Source organism: Dama dama, chromosome 29 (genome assembly GCF_033118175.1).
Source record: "Dama dama isolate Ldn47 chromosome 29, ASM3311817v1, whole genome shotgun sequence".
NCBI classification, from domain to species: domain Eukaryota; kingdom Metazoa; phylum Chordata; class Mammalia; order Artiodactyla; family Cervidae; genus Dama; species Dama dama.
This window is the reverse complement of record NC_083709.1, coordinates 24105776-24127147: the sequence shown is the minus strand read 5'-3', so window position 1 is coordinate 24127147 and position 21372 is coordinate 24105776. Positions and strand designations below refer to the sequence as shown.

Genomic DNA, 21372 nt, shown 5'->3' with positions numbered 1-21372 from the left:
CACATTATCATACAGAAAAAGGAAACCCTTCCTAAAAAATGCGCTCCACCTTCCTCTTCACTGCAGCATTATTCACAGCAGCCGAGACATGAAAACAACTAAATGTCCACTGATGGATGAAGGGATAAAGAAAATGCATGAAACAGAATTTTAGCTTTAAAAGAACTACATGCTGCCATTTTTGACAACATGAGTGGACCTGGGGGACAGTACGTTAAACGAAATAAGCCAGACACAAAAAGCAAATATTACATGATCTCACTTATATGTGAAGTCTAAATTATCAAACACAAAGAAGCAGAGAGTAGAACGATGATTGCCAGGATCTAGTGGGAGGAAGAAATGGGGAGGTGTTGGTCAAATGGTACAAAGTTTCAATTATGCAAAGTAAGTCCTGGAGATGTACTGTCTTTTATCAAAAAAGGAATGTATTCCACTGTTCCTACCACTGCTCATCCATGCTACGATTCTCAACTTTTTTAATAGCTTAGAAGATTGGCCCTTGTTTGTTTTGGTAAGATCTCTCTGCCAAAATATTAAATTCTGCATGTGTGTTTGAACACTTAACACATGCCTTCTGCATTGCTGTCTACATCAGGGGTCAGCACGTTTTTTCTGTAAAGGGCCCGATAGTAATCCTTTAAGCTTTTCAGATCATAAGCTTTGTTGCAACTTTGCAACTCTGCCATTATAGTATGCAAAAGCAGTGATAATATACAAAGAATAAGTGCGGCTGTGTTTCAACAAAACTTTGTTTACAAAATAGGTGCCAGGCTGGATTTGGCTGACAGATATAATGTGCAGACCCTTGGCATATATAAAGCCAATGTCAACTGCAGTACATTTTTCTTCACCAAGATAACCTATACATTTTTCAAAAATAGTTTAATGTGTATACATCCTCTTCATTACCTACAGAAGGTCTAGATTTCATCTTGAAGAGTCTCATGTTAATTTCTTGCTTCAGAGGGGGAGGTGCCAGCCTATGCTCACTTTAATTCCAAGTGCCTATTTCCATCTATTTTATTAGAATTTCCATATTTTGAAATATTCTATGTATTACTTTCTCCATGCAATCCACCATTTTATTCTCTCTGATGTGCTAACACACACAAAGAATTCAAGCTCCTTCACATTCTCAACCATGGCCACCGTGTTACCTTCAAAACACACAATGGTCAATTCAACTCAGCTAACTTTCCAACTTCCCAGTTCCCTCTCTATGTATCTCCCCAACCTGAATAGTGTACCATGTATGAACTATGCATATCAGTACTTCTTTTCAAAATGTTACTCTTTAGAGTGTCTGGTCCTGGCATATAAATTCCTCAGTCAAGTAACTAGGTTGTTTCAAGAAACTATTTGTTCCTATCACCTAGTGTCTACTGCTCAGGGCTTAGCGCATAGTACTTGTTCACTTCCCTCAATTGGTGCCGTTACTACAGAAAAAACAGCTGTATTTCTCAGGGTTCTCAGTCAGGGAGAAGGCAAGACAGACATGACGTACATTGAGCACTCGGGTCAGGGGTTTCGAGATCAATAATCTTTCTAATCTGCCAATACTGAGATCTCTAGTCACATAATCCCGGTGCCTTCATCCTTCACAGTGTAAATACTGACTGACACGAAAGCAGAAAGCCTCAGTGTTTGAATTATAGCAGCTTTTTTTCACTCTCTACTTTAGATCACTAAGGAAACACAAGTATAGGCAAACAAAACATGTTACACTTCTACTCAAGTAGAACTATCTGGAAGAGAGAAAATAAACAAGGGTAGTGATTTTCACGACCAGTAATGAATCCTATGATTTAGAGCCTGGTAAGAAATAAGAGAGGTCTTCCATTAACCCAGATTCTCAGGTCAAAACAGCACGTCTATAACCATTGCATAAATATCTTCAAATTTTATTTTTGAGGGACAAATTTTTTTCATGAACCTAATTTGTCGAAATGTTATAAAATGTTAATGGCGTGCTTCAGGTTAAAATGAATGCAATAACTGACCAGTAAAACTTAACAGTCAGTAAATCCACCTTGTATATTTGAAGCCTCTCTGTAGTAGCTACAACCTACTGGTGTCTGTGGGTTTTCTCCTGTGGCTTGTTTATATGACTTCTGTGACCTGACTCTTCCAGGAACCCAAATCAAGTCAGAGAGATTGACACTATACTTAAACCATTTATAAACATCCCTTATGCTTTGACCTTCTATTTGTTTTGGCATAATATGATTCTTGATAGAAGGTTGGATATTAAAGCATGTACATTTTATTTTCACTTTCAAATACATTGTTGTAAAAATTACTTAGGGCTAATGTGAATACTTTGCTTATAAATTTCTTTTCATGCTGCTTGTTTATTGTTCTATCTAGTTTAAGGAAGAACCTGGGTTGCCTTTATATATGATGAAATTGAAAAATATAAATTAATATATAAAAACAGAGCTAGAGAAAATGCATAGGAATACTGAAGATTGAAATAAGAGGAAACTTTGAGTCAGATATGTAAGCCTTTTATCCCATACAAGTTACTCAAGTAGTCTCAGAAGCTGACTCAGGACTTTCTAGAGTCAAAGGAAAAACAGAAACGTGATTTTCAGTGCTCCTAAGGTAAATAAACTACTTAGCAAGGGATGCAAAGAAGTTTGTGCCATTTCATAGTGATAGTAGTCCACAGTAGCAATAAAATAATAATAATAATTGCCATTATTCTTATGGGATATTATTATTTGCCAATCACTGTTTTACTTACCTTCCAGTCATTGACTTAGTTCATCCTCAAAATAACTTAGAAAGTACTCTTTTTTTTTTTTTCAATTATTTTTATTAGTTGGAGGCTAATTACTTCGCAACATTGCAGTGGGTTTTGTCATACATTGACATGAATCAGCCATGGAGTTACATGTATTCCCCATCCCGATCCCCCCTCCCACCTCCCCCCCCCCCCCACCCGATTCCCCTGGATCCTCCCAGTGCACCAGGCCCGAGCACCTGTCTCATGCATCCCACCTGGGCCGGTGGTCTGTTTCAACATAGATAATATACATGCTGTTCTCTCGAAACATTCCACCTTCATCTTCTCCCACAGAGTCCGAAAGTCTGTTCTGTATTTCTGTGTCTCTTTTTCTGTTTTGCATATAGGGTTATCATTACCATCTTTCTAAATTCCATATATATGTGTTAGTATGCTGTAATGATCTTTATCTTTCTGGCTTACTTCACTCTGTATAATGGGCTCCAGTTTCATCCATCTCATTAGAACTGATTCAAATGAATTCTTTTTAACAGCTAAGTAATATTCCATGGTGTATATGTACCACAGCTTCCTTATCCATTCATCTGCAGATGGGCATCTAGGTTGCTTCCATGTCCTGGCTATTATAAACAGTGCTGCGATGAACATTGGGGTGCACGTGTCTCTTTCAGATCTGGTTTCCTCAGTGTGTATGTTCAAGAGTGGTATTGCTGGGTCATATGGCAGTTCTATTTCCAGTTTTTTAAGAAATCTCCACACTGTTTTCCATAGTGGCTGTACTAGTTTGCATTCCCACCAACAGTGTAAGAGGGTTCCCTTTTCTCCACACCCTCTCCAGGATTTTAGAAAGTACTCTTGATTATTTAGACAGATGAGAAAACTTAGGACTAGTGTCAAGAGAGGCTTAGGAATTTAGGTTCCCAAAGAGGTGAGCTGAATAATGAACAAGGCTCAGTTCAGTTCAGTTCAGTTCAGTCGCTCAGTCGTGGCTGACTCTTTGCGACCCCATGAACCACAGCATGGAGGTCTCCCTGTCCATCACAAACTCCCAGAGTTTACCCAAACTCATGTCCATTGAGTCGGTGATGCCATCCAGCCATCTCATCCTCTGTCGTCCCCTTCTCCTCCTACCCTCAATCTTTCCCAGCATCAGGGTCTTTTCAAATGAGTCAGCACTTCACAACAGGTGGCCAAAGTATTGGAGTTTCAGCTTCAGCATCAGTTCTTTCAATGAACACCCAGGACTGATCTCCTTTAGGATGGACTGGTTGGATCTCCCTGCAGTCCAAGGGACTCTCAAGAGTCTTCTCCAACACCACAGTTCAAAAGCAGCAATTCTTCGGTGCTCAGGTTTCTTCACAGTCCAACTCTCACATCCATACATGACCACTGGAAAAACCATAGCCTTGACCAGATGGACCTTTGTTGGCAAAGTAATGTCTCTGCTTCTTAATATGCTATCTAGGTTGGTCAAAAGCATCCTTCCAAGGAGAAAGCGTCATTTAATTTCATGGCTGCAGTTACCATCTGCAGTGATTTTGGAGCCCAAAAAAATAAAGTCAGCCACTGTTTCCACTGTTTCCTCATCTATTTGCCATGAAGTGATGGGACTGGATGATCCCATCCAGTCCCATTAAGATGCCATGATCTTAATTTTCTGAATGTTGAGCCTAAAGTCAACTTTTTCACTCTCCTCTTTCACCTTCATCAAGAGGCTCTTTAGTTCATCTTCACTTTCTGCCATAAGAGTGGTGTCATCTGCATATCTGAGGTTATTGATATTTCTCCCAACAACCTTGATTCCAGCTTGTGCTTCTTCCAGCCTGTATTTCTCATGAGGCACTCTGCATATAAGTTGAATAAGCAGGGTGACAATACACAGACTTGATGTAATCCTTTTCCTATTTGGAACCAGTCTGTTGTTCCATTTCCAGTTCTAACTGTTGCTTCCTGACCTGCATACAGGTTTGTCAAGAGGCAAGTCAGGTGGTCTGGTATTCCCATCTATTTCAGAATTTTCCACAATTTATTGTGATCCACACAGCCAAAGGCTTTGGCATAGTCAATAATGCAGAAATAGATGTTTTCTGGAACTCTCTTGCTTTTTCGAGGATCCAGCGGATGTTGGCAATTTGATCTCTGGTTCCTCTGCCTTTACTAAAACCAACTTGATCATCTGGAAGTTCACGGTTCACATATTGCTGAAGCCTGGCTTGGAGAATTTTGAGCATTACTTTACTAGCGTGTGAGATGAGTGCAATTGTGCAGTAGTTTGAGCATTCTTTGGCATTGCCTTTCTTAGGGATTGGAATGAAAACTGACCTTTTCCATTCCTGTGGCCACTGCTGAGTTTTCCAGATTTGCTGGCATATTGAGTGAAGCACTTTCACAGCATCATCTTTCAGGATTTGAAATAGTTCAACTGGAATTTCATCACATCCACTAGCTTTGTTCATAGCGATGCTTCCTAAGGCCCACTTGTCAACATTCCAGAATGTCTGACTCTAGGTGAGTGATCACATTTTCATGATTATCTGGGTCGTGAAGATCTTTTTTGTACAGTTCTTTTATGTATTCTTGCTACCTCCTCTTAATATCTTCTGCTTCTGTTAGGTCCATACCATTTCTGTCCTTTATTGAGCCCATCTTTGTGTAAAATGTTCCCTTGGTATCTCTAATTTTCTTGAAGAGATCTCTAGGCTTTCCCATTCTATTGTTTTCCTCTATTTCTTTGCACTGATCACTGAGGAAGGCTTTCTTATCTCTCCTTGCTATTCTTTGGAACTCTGCATTCAAATGGGAATATCTTTCCTTTTCTCCTTTGCTTTTCACTTCTCTTCTTTTCACAGCTCTTTGTAAGGCCTCCTCAGACAATCACTTTTCCTTTTTGCATTTCTTTTCCATGGGGATGGTCTTGATCCCTGTCTCCTGTACAAGGTCACGGACATCTATCCGTAGCTCAACAGGCACTCTGTCTATCAGATCTAGTCCCTTAAACCTATTTCTCACTTCCACTGAATAATCATAAGGGATTTTATTTAGGTCATACCTGAATGGCCTAATGGTTTTCCCCACTTTCTCCAATTTCAGTCTGAATTTGGCAAAAAGGAGTTCATGATCTGAGCCACAGTCGGCTCCTAGTCTTGTTTTTTTCTGACTGTATAGAGCTTTTCCATCTTTGGCTGTGAAGAATATAATCAATCTGATTTCAGTTTTGGCCATCCGGTGATGTCCATGTGTAGAGTCTTTCTTGTGTTGTTAGAAGAAGGTGTTTGCTATGATCAGTGCGTTCTCTTAGCAAAATTCTGTTAGCCTTTGCCCTGTTTATTTCATACTCCAAGGCCAAATTTGTCTGTTACTCCAGGTGTTTCTTAACTTCCTACTTTTGCATTCCAGTCCCCTATAATGAAAAGGACATCTTTTTTGGGTGTCAGTTCTAGAAGGTCTTGTAGGTCTTCATAGAATCGTTCAACTTCAGGTTCTTCAGCATTACTGGTCGGGGCATAGACTTGGATTAATGTTATATTGAATGGTTTGCCTTGGAAACAAACAGAGATCATTCTGTCATTTTTGAGATTGCATCCAAGTACTGCATTTTGGACTCTTTTGTTGACTATGATGGCTACTTCATTTCTTTGAAGGGATTCCTGCCCACAGTAGTAGATATAATGGTCATCTGAATTAAATTCAACAAGGTAGTCAGTTCTAAAGATGTTACACAGCATCTCTTATCACTTGCACATGAAAGAAATACTTGAGGTCTTATGTAGAGGACTGAGGTATATACTAAAATGTACCTCTAGCAACAGCTACATAAAGGCACGTGTAATGAGGGTTTCTTAAAGCATCTCTCTAGTTTGCAGACAAGTCAGCAACAAAATTCAGAGATCATGAAGACACTCAAGCAAAAAGCCTTGAAGAAGCTCTTCAAACTATTATTCCCTGAAATATGTGATTTCACTAGTAATCTTAATGCACATAACGAACTATATTTAGACCAGGTCAGCTATGAAAATGACTCAAGTGGTATTTTTTAGGTGCATAAAATATTCCATGCATTTTGCTAAATCTCAAATACTGTCTTTCCACGCATTAATTCAGAATATATTTTTTTTAATTTCTACTTTTTTATTCACTCCTCCTAAAAGCACCACAGGCCATCCCACTCTTGATTCTCCCAGCTTCATGGTTCCCCAACTCAATGGACACAAGTCTATCATTATCCTGACCAGCATGAAATTCAGCGAAGTTGATGAGATAAGATATTTTTTATTAAAGCAAGAAACAAACTACGGATACTCTGCTCCATTTTAACCATGTAAATACAGGCTAAAGAAGAACATACTGTGTAATACAGGGTGCATATTTTATTACCACTAAACTGACATATAGCAATAACTTAGGATTTAAATTTCAAAATATATTTTTCAGTGTTTGTGGTGAAGGGAGAAATATACCATTTCTTTAGGGGATGCAGCCACACATGTGATATGTGCTACATCTCAAATATATGAGTTTTATACTTCTTAGGTGACAGTAGGCATTCCTTTGTTAAGTTTATTGGTTAGCCTTATGGCACACTCCTGTTCTTTATGTCTGCCATTAGTACCAGGTGGTGTGATGAAAAGGTTATCAAAGGATGCTTCAGTAGAACCAATTACTTCCTCTTCTGGTCTTCTCTCCTACTGATCATCTTATCTGATATTGGTCATATTTTACCTAGTGAAACTGAATACTGCAGCTCAAGTCTGTCACTTACTGTACTTATTGAGGAGCAGACTCTAAGACATTCTCATCTCTTTTCCTCAATGCTGATGGGCACAATACTTGGACCATAATGGGTGTTCAGGAAATGTCAGTCACACTGGATTAAAAGTCAAACACTCACAATTATTTCTAAACTACAAGAAAACAATGATCAATGTCAGAAGAAAAACTTTTGAGGATACAATAATATTTCTAAGTACTGATTACCAGGTGTCTTTCTACTACTTTCCTAAAAATCAGAAGAGGTCAATTCCCAGTAAATGGGTTGAATCATGTTTAATCAAAGAAGCTACTGAATTAAGCAATGATACTCAGCAGGAAGGTTTTAAGTGGATTTGCAAGAATGATAAAAATCCCAGAGACAGAACTGCCAAATTCAGCAACTTACTATATTAACAGAAGAATGAACTTGAAGAGAGAGCGCATGATGGCTGAAGGCATATGTTCAAACAGCCGTATGTTTTGCTGAGCACTCCCATTCACAGTTTAATTGGAGCATCAAGATAAAAACTCTGCTTACACCTGAGTGCTTAAGGTAAAACACTAAAATGGCTAACATATGCTCAAGATGATTGAGACATTCATCTTCTTGGGCATACATCTCTCTCTGGCAAAGAAATACAATATGGAATCCAAGGCACTGGATTGAACTATGAAGGCAAAAGTCAAAATCAAATTTCAGATTGTACTGATACAGGAAAATGGTGAGTACTTTTTAAACCAACAACCTTCCTGAAAACCACATCCCTCTTTCCTTCACAATCCATTCCCAGAAACAATGATTGTATTATCAGGTGGGTCTACACAGGCTGGGCTGAAAGAAAAAAGAAAAAAAGCTATAAACTGCAGTTTTATTTTTAATTGGAGATAATTCCTTTACAATGTTGTGTTGGTCTCTGCTGTACAACACAAATCAGCCATACGTGTGTGTGTGTGTGTGTGTGTGTGTGTGTGTGTATCCCCTCCTCCCTCAGCCCGCTTCCACCCCACCCCTCATCCCACCCCTCTAGGTCATCACAATCAGGCTGGGCTCCCTGCATTATAGAACAACTTCTCACTAGCTATCTATATTACATGTGGGCGCCCCAGATGGTGCCATGATAAAGAATCTGCCTGCCAATGCAGGAGACATAAGAGACATGGACTCAATCCCTAGGCTGGGAAGATCCCCTGGAGAAGGGCATGGCAACCCACTACAGTGCTCTTGATGGGAGAATCCCATGGACAGAGGAGACTGGCAGGCTGCAGTCCATAGGATTGCAAAGAATCGGACGCGACGGAAGTGATTTAGCACACACATTCGCACATAACATGTTCTGGGTTCAAGTACCTCACTACAACTGACTCAAATTCATTCCTTTTCATGTCTGAGTAATATTCTATTTATATTACCTTTACATATCATATACATATATATTACATACATACACATTCCCTTGTATATGTGTACAATTTCTTTATTCATTCATCTGTCAGTGGACATCTAGGATGCTTCCATGTCCTGGCAATTGTAAACAGTCTTGCAATGAACACTGGGGTACATGTGTCTTTTTGAATTATGGTTTTCTCAGGGCTTATGTCCATTAGTGGATTTGCTGAGGATGTGGAGAAAAGGGAACCCTCTTAGACTGTTGGGGCGAACATAAATTGATACAGACACTATGGAGAACAGTGTGGAAATTCCTTTAAAAGCTAAGAACAGATTTTGGGTTTAATGGGTGAGCCTTATTTGTAAGTTTCTAAAGTATCAGGAAAGAGAAAGCCAAGAACTCAAATTTCATGTGGAAACAATATTCATCCTTAGATGGCAATGATAAGATCTGTTACTTGACTGCAAGAAGCCAGAAGGCAAACTCTGGTCATGGAGGTAAGAATAGTGTTGGATCTATCAGAAATGACATACAGGGAGCCCTTGGTAACACACCATTCATAAAAAGGACTAGAGCATCCAAGGATGTTGACAGCCAAGGATTTGGGAATCTGGAACCAAGCCCTTACCGGTATAGAGGAACTCCTCCACTGTTCCCTGAGAAAGAAACTATGCATTAGGAGTAATGGCTCAGAAGTAAGCAGGACAACAGGAACTAAAGACAGAGAGTAGTGAGGAGACTGCTAATTTGTGCAAAAGGTGTGTTGTGGAAAATGAGAAAATGGTATATATAGGTAACATATAACCATAAGGTTAGGCACAGGAATGGAAATGTGTTTAAGAAAATTCAATTAAGGTGATGAAGGTTTTAAGCAGAGGCATGAGAGCAAGGAAGTGATTTTTTTAAAAAAGAAGATTATCCAGCTATGTGAATTGAAGGAGAGTCAATTTTGTGATCTCAGAAGATGGTGTCCAAACACTAGTTTATGTGCAGTTACTTGCTATAGTTTCTACTAGGCCACATACTGCTCAAAAATAGCGAATATTTGGAACAATTTTCTAATCCGACAACACAATGCTTTTCATTGTTCAGATCAAATGGTATATGGACAATTATAGAAGGGAGGTAGAGAAAGAGGGAAGCAGGGGGGGAAAAGGCACATAGCTATCATTTAAGTGTGACAGGATGAAGTGTGGCCACTGTGCGGCAATGCAAATAGAACTGCAATGGTGTGTGCCAAATGGCTGCCTTTTCATATATGTTCAATTATCTACACATTAGAGCTGCACGTGCAAGTGTAGTTTATGTAAACCCCAGCAGGAAAAGTCCTAAGGGCCTAAAATTATTTAATCCAATTCACTCACATTACTGATGATGAAACTGATAGCCAGAGATCCATAATTACAGAAATTCATAAGGAAAGTCCGACAGTTATCAGAGCAATGAAACATTATTGCAAATATTTGAGTTCCTCTGTGCCTCAGTTTCTTCACCTGTAAAATGGGAGAAATATCAGATTGACTACTGAATAAATCATTATGATGTAAATATTAGACAGATTAGTATGACTGACCTTCAACAGTAATTTTTTACAGCTTTTTACTATAGATCAAGAGAATGAATCTCTACATTTTGTTTGCCTTCTTTTAAATAATGTTTCCTGAACTATTTCCTGGGTCATAATATGAAACATATTTCAAACATGAGTTTTAAATGGATTAACACAGTATATAATTCTGACAGAAGAGAGACTACAGTGGTTCAGACAGTAAAGAATCCACCTGCAATGTGCGAGGCCTGGGTTCGATCCCTTTGTTGGGAAGATCCCCTGGAGGAGGGCATGGCAACCCACTCCAGTATTCTTGCCTGGAGAAGCCCTGTGGACAGAGGAGCCTGGCGGGCTACAGTCCATGGGGTTGCAAAGAATCAGACACGACTGAACAACAAATCCATGGAAACAAGCTCAACTTTAGAAAATTATCTACTTTCACAATCTGGTGTCTGATGAGAGTGGGAGAAGAAGAGACAGAAGAAGAAAGGGAGAGGAGAGTTGTTACTGAGATGTGTCTCCTACAGAACACCAATGACTCCCAACCCACGTGATAAACACTGTGGCCATTTCCACAGTACACTTCTGTGAATTTGCTGAGATGTATGCTTAACAGGAAGTCCACTTGGATGAAATGCATTTTTCAATCTGGGAGATTAAAGTCTAACTTTACTACCAATTTAATTTATACCACTTTGTTATTACCTTTAGTTGTATTAAACCTGTCTGGTGGCAAAAGAAATGACCTCCTCTCTTACTAAAGCCATACAATGACTCATATTGTTCACCAAGAAAAAGAGAATCTTTTTATGAAACGAACATCAATTACAGATCCCTGATGGCCCATTTCTAGTATCTCACTAACAAAATGAAAAAATAGATCGCATCTTTTTTTAAGATCATCTGTGGTGCCCCAGCTTAATAAAATCGAGGGGAAAAAAAAAAAAAAAAAAGACATTCAGGGAAAATAAAAGGGAATAAACTGAAAACCTCTGATTACTGAGAACAGAAAATAATAAAGAATGACATGAAGCTCATAAAAGTATGAAGAATCACATCCAGGTCAATGCATGTTACCAGACACTTCCCTTTGCAAATACCAAAATATTAAAACCTATGAGTCTTCAGTGAAATACTAGGCTATGTATTATAGAACTCTTGTTTAGAATGCATGTATGTTTAAATGTCAAGCAAAATAGCACACATAAAATCACAAAGAGAATTCTAAGTTTAATCAATTGTATTATAATAATAACTCACTCCTCAGGAATAGTCCCTCCTCTGTATTATCTACAGAACACTGCAGATTATTGCTATTGTATTATGAAATTGTAATTTCACTAGCATGAGTTTCTTAAAGATAGGGATTAGATTTTCACGTTTGTATTAATACTAGTACCAAAAAGTAAATTTTCTATAAATGGTCCATTGATAAGTGATTAAATAAATTTTAGAAATTTTTCATTCTAATGATGATATTAACACATTGTTCTTTTATTCTTTGATTTCTTATTCTTTAATCTGTTTATGCTAAAACATTATGCTATATTATATATTGAAAGAATAGTATAAATACATATTTATATAGAGCATGATATCAACTATGCAATATTAAAAATAATACAAGATTTGTATGGAGGACATTTCTGGAAAGAAATGTGCCCAGATATTAGGAATTACTTCTGAGTGTTAAATTCTGGCATTTATTTTTATTTTCTTTACTTTCTGTTAATGTTCAGCTTTTCTACAGTTAATATTCAGTGGTTTTATAGTCAGTAAAAAGTATTTTATTAAAATATTCCATTACAACTCTCATTGATCTGATCAAACTAAGCTATAATAAACACCTACTCTTACATGAACCACCTCTATAGATTAGTCTCCTATAAAATCACATACTATTCATTCAAACTAAATGAAGTCATAATCAGTCCAAGTATTTTAACAATATGGCTAGAAGGTATCCCAACATTTAGCAGCAGTGCAAAGTAACCACAAAATAAAAATAACATTTCAAAAACATTCATTTATAAGTAGCTTTTTAAAATAAAGGTAAAAATATTAAGCTTCAATATTATATACACATATTTCAATCAATGCTATAAATTAGTGATTAGCTATAAGGAGAAAATAAACAATATAGAAAGAATATTTTAAAATAGCTATGGTAACACCATATACAATGTCCAGTAAACAACTCAAGGAACTAAAAAAAAAAAATAGGTATGGGGATTCCTTAAAAAACTAGGAATAAAACACCTATGACCCAGCAATCACACTCCCAGGCATATACCCTGAGGAAACCAAAATTGAAAAAGACACATCTATCCCATTGTTCATTTCAGCACTATTTACAATAACTAGAACATGGAAGCAACCTAGATGTCCATCAACAGATGAATGGATAAAGAAGTTGTGGTACATATACACAATGGAATATTACTCAGCCATAAAAAGGAACACCTTTAAGTCAGTTCTAATGAACCTAGAATCTATTATACAAAGTGAAGTAAGCCAGAAAGAGAAAGATAAATATCATATTCTAACATATATATATGGAATCTAGAAAAATGATACTGAAGAATTTATTTACAGGGCAGCATTGGAGACAGAGAGAACGGACATGTGGACATGGGGAGAGGGGAGGAGAGGGTGAGAGATACGGAAAGAGTAACATGGAAACTTACATCACCATATATAAAATAGACAGCCAACGGGAATTTGCTGTGTGGTTCAGGAAACTCAGACAGGGCCTCTGTATCAACCTAGAGGGGTGGGGTGGGGAGGGAGGTGGGAGGGAGGGTCAAAAGGGAGGGGACATATGTATACCTACGGCTGATTCATGCTGAGGTTTGACAGAAAACAACAGAATTCTGTAAAGCAATTATCCTTTGATAAAAAAATTAATTAAAATAAAACAGGTGAAACAGCAGGTCAACGTATTGCTTTAAAAAGCTGAGGTCTAGATAACACTAAGAATATTAAAAGAATACAGTTCCATCATCAAATGAAGAATTGTTTTCAATCATAAATTATAACCTCTGAATGTGTAAGGCAGATATGACTTTATATATGGTTTAAATTATTCTAATTGCTTGATTGTTGTAAGATATCCACAGCACAATTTCATTTTTAGGAAATGAACTTCTATGTTACATAAGATTTGGACTCAAACTCTACTTAACAATTTAACTGTGTTCTAACCAATTTACTTAACTGCTATAAACTATACTTTTCCATCAATAGAGGGGTGAATAATACCAACTCATGGTGATGCTGGGAGGAATGCATCATGCATTGTGCAGACCCCATGGACTCATGGACTGTAGCCTGCCAGGATCCTCTGTCCATGAAATTTTCCAGGCAAGAATACTGGAGTGGGTTCCATTTCTTCCTCCAGGGTATCTTTCTATCCCAGGGATCAAACCCGTGTCTCCTGCATTGGCAGGTGGATTCTTTACCACTGAGTCACTTGGGAAGTCCATTTGGATGGACTTCCATCCAAAGATTAAACTTATGGAAAGTAGTTGAAAATCAAGCTTGCCTGACACTTCCTGAAAACAAGCTATACTAAAGTGATCCTAACCATGAAGTGTGGTGTATCTTAAATATGGTTATCCAGAAAAGTCTTCTCATTCTCAACAAACTCACAAACTTGTTACACATAACACTTCAAACTAGGTAGAGACCAAGCAATCTTCCAGAGGCTAACTTCTAGCTAGTCACAGGAAAGTTACAACTGCAGACTGAATCCTTTTGTCTGCGTCAAGAGGTCAGAACAATATTAGTGAATCTCAGAGGAGACATCCAGCATATGTGCAGACCAAGGTGAGATGGGAATGGTGTGGTTGAGGGAGTGTTTCAGGTGGTCTATTTGCAATATGTTTCACACACACAGACACCTACTTGCATAGCACATCTTCTACATGGAAAATTTTATGACTTCATCACCTGAAAGTAAAAGTCACTCAGTCATGTCCAACTCTTTAGAAACCGCATGGGCTCTGCAGTCCATGGGATTCCCAGGACAGAACACCAGACTGGATAGCTGTTCTCTTCTCCAGGGGGTCTTCCCAACCCAGGGATCAAACCGAGGTCTCCCACGTTGTAGGCGGATTCTTTACCAGCTGGGCCACCAGGGAAGCCCAAGTCACCTGAAACCGTTTCAGGTGAAGGAAACCATTTCCATCTCACAGTTGTCCACACATATCCTAGATGTCTCTTGCTTCTGATTATGCAAGTGGGTTATCTGTGTGTGTGAGGCTTATTGCAAATAGATGACCAGTTCTTCACATCTCCTTTGAAATGTGATTTTACTGCCCCTCCCATCAACAGATAGTCTGTCTTCATCCTTCCTTTGAATCTAGGCTAGCCTTGTGACTTGCTATGTAAACTAAAATGTTGTAGAAATGATGACAGGTCTGTTCTGGACCTATATCTCAGCAAGTCTTACGTGCTTTCTTAGGGTCCTTTTCACCATGAGACATGGGGCTCCATCTCTCCTTTGGCCCCATCAGTCAGCGAGTCAAGAGCCAAACCTATGAGTGAAGCCACCCTGAATGGCTGTCAGAAGTTAGAAGGAGCAGTGAGGGAAGCGCCATTACTCAAGACTGGTCCGTAACACAGGAACTATCCAGCAAACCTACAGATTTTTGGACTACAATAATCCTTATTATTTGGAGACAGATTTGGGGTCGTAGACGACCCATCATAGCTAGATACATGGCGTGAAGTTTACAGCATGACCTGGGAGGAAATAAATGTTCTAGTTAATTTCATGTTTAACTGAAATCTCTTAATCCTCATTACTTCCTTGACTCGTGTCCTGTGGAAACAAAGAGGAGTTAAGCTTTCACCTCTGAACCCTTTAAAAGCAAGATGATTGTTTTATCCATTTTTGAATGTTCAGCTCCTGTTTACAGTGGGGGGCAGGGATTAAGAATATGGGCTTTGACATTAGATTTCCTAGGTCTGAAACCTGCCTAGGAGACCTTGGGCAAACTGCTTAATGTTTACAAGCCCAAGTTTCATAATCTCTAATACTAGAATAACAATGCTATCTACTTAATAAAAATTAAATAATGCAACCATCATTATGACTGATGCTGATTCAAAGTAAGCATAACTATGTTCATTATCATTAGATGCTAAAAAAAAAAACTGCTAAAATGAAACTTTAAAATGGGTGAGCAGAGAACTCTGAGGTTATTATCATCTTTGTCCCTATGATTATAGAATTCAATATACACCTCCCAGGAAACTCAGTACTATTTGACTAATCATGCTAAGAATGACTACCTGTTGGACTGAATATGTGGAAAACAGTGATAGATTTTCCTGACATCATTAACCTCATTTACCTCAGGACATTAAACACCAGAAAATTCAGCACTTTGAAAGACAGATGTAAAAACCTAGTGGATATTGCAAGCCTAATATATTTGCAAATAAACTATAGCTGATGGATCAGGTGAGGGACAAGATCCTCCCCTCTCCTCAACCCAGTTTCTGCCTCAGTTATTCTCCAAAACAATGCCATTTTGAACACATAAAATGATGTTGGATTATGCATCATCTGAATGGAGGCAGAAGCTCTACTGAAAACAGGTTGTGATTTTTTCCAAAAAAGTGATTTCCAGACACTCCACGCGTATTTTCCAGAACTTCTGGATTGTATTTACAATCAATAGATTGGATTAGGAAATAGTTTTGCACCAATTTCTACAACACTGTGTAGCCATTAACAAAAAGTAAAAGTTGGTGCAGACCAGTGTTAGGAGTATAAGCTTCACATGTCTTATCTGTCAGGAAAAAAGTGAAAGACTGTTGGGAGGTCTACGGAATGCTAGTGTATTTAATATGTACTAAATTGAGCCATTTTTAGGATTGCCAAGAATAGTTACATATATTTTAAATTGTGGTTGGCTTGCAAAGACTTTTGACATTCCCTAAGGAAAATTATTGGAGAAGGAAATGGCAACCCACTACAGTATTCTTGCCTGGAGAATCCCATGGATGGAGGTGCCTGGTAGGCTACCGTCCATGGGGTTGCAGAGTCGGACACAACTGAGCAACTTCACTATAAGGAAAATTATTACTATAGTGTCAAAAAAGATCTGAATAATATAAATTAATAATAATCTAACATAATCTGAAATATTGAACCAAAATTATAAGTCATCAATTCTATAAGTCATATTTTTATTATTTTTAATTTTAAGCTAATGTTGCACTTATCCAAAGGTTGCCAAATAATAGAGTTCCCCTCTATCCTTTACTTAGCTTCCCTCAGTTAATTCAAACTTAACTAGTTTTTTATTAATATCTTATTTTGGTTCCATGATCCTATCCAGGATACAGTATTACATTTAGTTGGTTTTTCTCCTTAGTTTCCTTCAACCTATGATAGTTCTTTGGCCTTATTTTCTCTTAAGTGATTTTGACAGTTTTGAAGAGTGCTGGCCAGTTATTTTGTAGACTGTCCCTCTGTCTGTATTTGCCTGATGTTTTCCCACAGTTAGATCCTGCTAGTTCACCGTATCAAGGCATTCGTGATGTTGCTGTGTCTTACAAATGTTGATGTGAACATTACTCACTTGATTAACATGGTATCTGTGGAGTTTCTGCACCATCAAGACCTTGCCTTCTGTAATTAAAAAATATCTTTCAGAGAAACACTTGGAAAGTAGGCAAATTTCTTGCTTCTCCTTAAACTTTTTCCCACTAAATTTATCAGTCAGGAGTGTACCTTATCTGCAACAATTATTACTGATCTTTTCATTTTTAGAAACATTTTAACATATCTGTAATCAGGATGCATCTTAAAATGGATGGGCCCTCATCATTGCTATCCGGCAGCTAGTGGCCCACAGGTGGCTGTCAGTGCCTGGGTATGATCAAATGTGTTTCTTATTTCTAGTCATGACTGGACAAAGGCTACCACTGTACAATTTAAATGATCATCTATAAGTTAATTGAGGCAGGACTATGAACCCTGGTGAAATTCTTCCATTCTCATTGTCTGGTAAGAAGAAGGGACCAACAATAAAACACAGAAAACCTAGCAGATAGGAGATTTCATGATACGCTGCCTAGCAATGGCCATGATAGCACCAAGTGAAATAACATGATTTTAAAAAATAATTTTTAAATCTACATCTGTGACACAGTGAAAATGAAATTTTAAAAGGTTAAAAAAAATGTCAGACCTAAAGTTTCTTGAATATTGAGAATGTCTTAACAAATTTCCTTTATTTATCTGTTTTTAAAATACTGACACCAAAGTTATACTTTTACAGATTGCATTAACTAGCCTAAAATACTTCTAATTGATAAGCCACTGCACCATTGTTTGGTAGCACATATGCTTTCTTGAACATCTTTGAGGAAAACGTTTTAAATATTTTAATCACTGACCTTTATTTCAATTATGTAGCAAAGTACTGAACTGAAGGTGATCCATATTTTAAGTGGGGATTAGGATTTCATTTGGCACAAAACTCAGGTGTTTTTATTCCTGGAATAATTTCCTGTCCACTAACATAGATTAGTAGTCAAAGTTATAGTCCTGTGTTCATTTAGTCTTCTACTGGGCAAGTGGGAAACTTGAGTTAGGTGGTGCATATTCCTCATACTTTTAAACATCTCCAAATTTAAAAAAAAAATACATGTGGGCCATTAATATGCATCATACGGGAAGAAGCATAATATAGGAGGCATATTCAGCAGTTCACTGACAGCTACCAGTATACATTCTGAATTGAAGCCAAAGGAAAGTCACTGTCTATTTGTAAGGTGATCTGCCAAATGCAGGACAATGGTGTTCAGTTTGACTTTCCTCGTATAACTAGAAGTTCATCCAATGTTTCTGGGACACAGTTTCCTTATCTGTTAAACAAAGCAACTGGAAACAGCAAGACTTAGAATGTAGAGAACTACAGTCTAAAATGAAATGAGATAGAATAAAACTGTTAGTACTAAAAGGTAGTTATTTTCTTAATTAAATTTTAGTAGATTTTCATTCTATGTGCATTCATGTCTATGTGCATAAAGTCTCATAATGTCTCAATGTAACTTCTTACTGGAGTCATGGTCCATAATAAAGTCTGAAAGTCACGAGATTACACCATCTCTAAGAATGATTCTAGCCTTACATCCTGTGGCAAATGAGTACTTGAACCACTTGATTTAGAAACAGATGCTGAAGGGCACTGACTGATGTAGTAGCCATTATTTGTCACATGTGACTATGCACATTAAATCAATTACAATTAAAATGAAATTAAATATTCAGTTTCTTAGTTATACCAGATATCTTTCCAGTGCTTTATAACTATATGTGGATAGTGGCCACTATATTGGAGAGTGCATATATAGAATATATGCATCATTTTAAAAAGTTCTATTAGGGAGCCCTCCCCTAGAACCAGTCCATCCATTTACCAGTGTGCTAAACCTAGCATAATTAACCCAATCTTGGGACTAGTAAAATAGATTTCATTAAATTTGTATCATCTAGATGAGAAGAAAACTCTAATCTTAATCCTTAATTCATACCTTAGTGCTTTATACACACACACTGTTCATTTCACCATTTCAGACTATTTCCTTGTCTTGCCATTAATTTGACACAACTTCTTATCCTTCCATTGGATTGCCTTCTAGCTTTTATTTAAAATTCCATTCTCATGTGGGTGAATGACACTCCAATGCTTTATTTTGCTTTCATCCATTTCCAAATCTAACATGAGGTCATGCCAAAGAAACCTTATCCCCCTGGAACTTTTAATTTTTCATTCCTTGTTATTCCTACCTGGTGCATGTGAAACAGAAAAGCATGAAAAAAAGTTTCCAGTTTTGGTTGTTTTGTAGAGGTGTGATTTCTCCTTCTACGCAAACCTGCTTTAATGTAAGATCATTATTTTTGATGACTGGCATTTGACAAACGGATGGGGTTGAAATAATTTTTCACAGCTGTATGCATCATTTTTATGACGTTGTTCAGAAGAATCACTAAAACTTAAGACATACAGATTTTAATTTGTGTAAGTTATGTATATTATTTTTCTTTCTTTTTTTCCTTTTTCTCTTTTATGGCCATGCCATTTGGCTTGTGGGATTTTAGTTCCCCAGTGGTTGAACCCCAGCCCTCAGCAGTGATAGCTCAGAATCCTAACCATGGGACTACCAGGGAATTCCTGACATATGGATAATTTCTGCTTTTGTGACTTGGTCTAAGTCTCCAAATTTGTTCTGTGATTTCTTCTTGCTTCATAAAATAAAAATAATTTCTAGTGGTATTACTTCCCTTAGTGGAGCTATTACAAGGGTAAAGTGCCAGGATAAGCAAATATCTGCTAACTGAGAAGTGTCAGAAAACAGAAATGGCACTACGCTAATATTCTGGCTTTCTGAGTTCATTGTATATGCCATATATTCACCATTTTGCAGTTTCAGAGACAACAGTATTCCTTCCATATATGTTAAATAAGTGGATAGATGGGAGGATGGATGAACAGATGGATAAATGAATGCATATATTGATTCTAAATTGTTGACTTCAAAAACATTCTTAAATTAATAAATAGACAAAAATACATATAATAAATATATTTCATTGATTTAAATCCTACCTTATTACAAAAGGGACTTCCCTGATAGCTCAGTTTGTAAAGAATCCGCCTGCAATGCAGAAGACCCTGGTTCAATTCCTGGGTCCGGAAGATCCGCAGATAGGCAACCCACTCCAGTATTCTTGGGCTTCCCTTGTGGCTCAGTTGGTGAAGAATCCGCCTGCAATGTAGAAGATGTAGGTTCAATCCCTGGGTTGGGAAGATCCCCTGGAGAAGGGAAAGGCTACCCACTCCAGTATTCTGGCCTGGAGAATTACAGGGACTGTATAGTCCGTGGGGTCACAAGGAGTTGGACACCACTGAGCAGATTTCACTTTCACTTTCAACTTAATTCCAAAAGCGTTTTCAATACAGGATGATATTCATATTACGTAGCATAAATATCAAGATGTATTTAACTATAGAAACTCCATATCTGAATACTCTAGGCTAGACCATGCATTGTTACTAACACATTGTATGACCTTAGAGGCAGTTTGCATGTGAGTTTGCAAACGGAAGCTTAAAGACACCAACTGTAAATTAATCTCTGCCATGATTTTGTTAGCTTGTTCCTTTTGTAGATAGAGGGACTTTCCTCATTCCATTAAAAAAATAAATAAAAAGCCCATGACTATGACTTTCACCACTTCTCTGATCAATATTTTTCTCTAAATACAAATGCATGGATCAGTGGCTATTTTAAGATAGCCATTTGATCATTAGTCATTAAAATAGAACATTATCAAGCATTACTGAGATGAAGAAGCTCAGGAGGGATATCATCCTTCTACTAATATCCAGTCTCAGTATATTGTGACCCTGTGGGAAGATCTTCACCCGCCACCAATGCTGCCTGCAGCACCACTGATATACTGACAGTGAGTTAATAAAGCTTCCTTAGATATTGTCCAAAAATGTTAAAAAATGTTAACGTGAGCTTCATTTCATTGTCCCTAGTTTAGAAAAGGCAAACAAAAGTCAATTTGAAATAACACATACAAAGTGCTTGGAATCACAGATCTCAATAAAGGTTAACTATCATTACTATCTTCATTTTTGAGTGGACAGATCACGTGTTGAAGTTCATTGCATTATGAAAGTCCCTTTAGATTATAAAATGGAATACATATTAAACATAAAGAAAAATACAGAAAAGGTATAATTTGATATATTTTTAAAATTCCTAAATCATCACATATTAGAACTATACAGGTCCCCAGAAGCCACACAATCAACACCTCTGATTTAATGATGAGGAAATGGTGGTCTAGAGGATGATGGTCCTCTAGATGGTCACACAGGCTGTGGTCATTTATCTTA

General features: G+C 37.5%; 1 protein-coding gene across 1 annotated transcript in view; it reads right to left on the bottom strand.

Moving 5' to 3' along the window:
* The window catches only part of LINGO2 (leucine rich repeat and Ig domain containing 2), a 1335691-nt gene that overhangs the window by 1110488 nt on the left and 203831 nt on the right, over positions 1-21372 (bottom strand). Inside the window, exon 2 of the mRNA XM_061132444.1 lies at positions 20071-20230. The gene's annotated coding sequence lies outside the window, so the exon portion shown is untranslated. The remainder of the gene's footprint in view (positions 1-20070; positions 20231-21372) is intronic.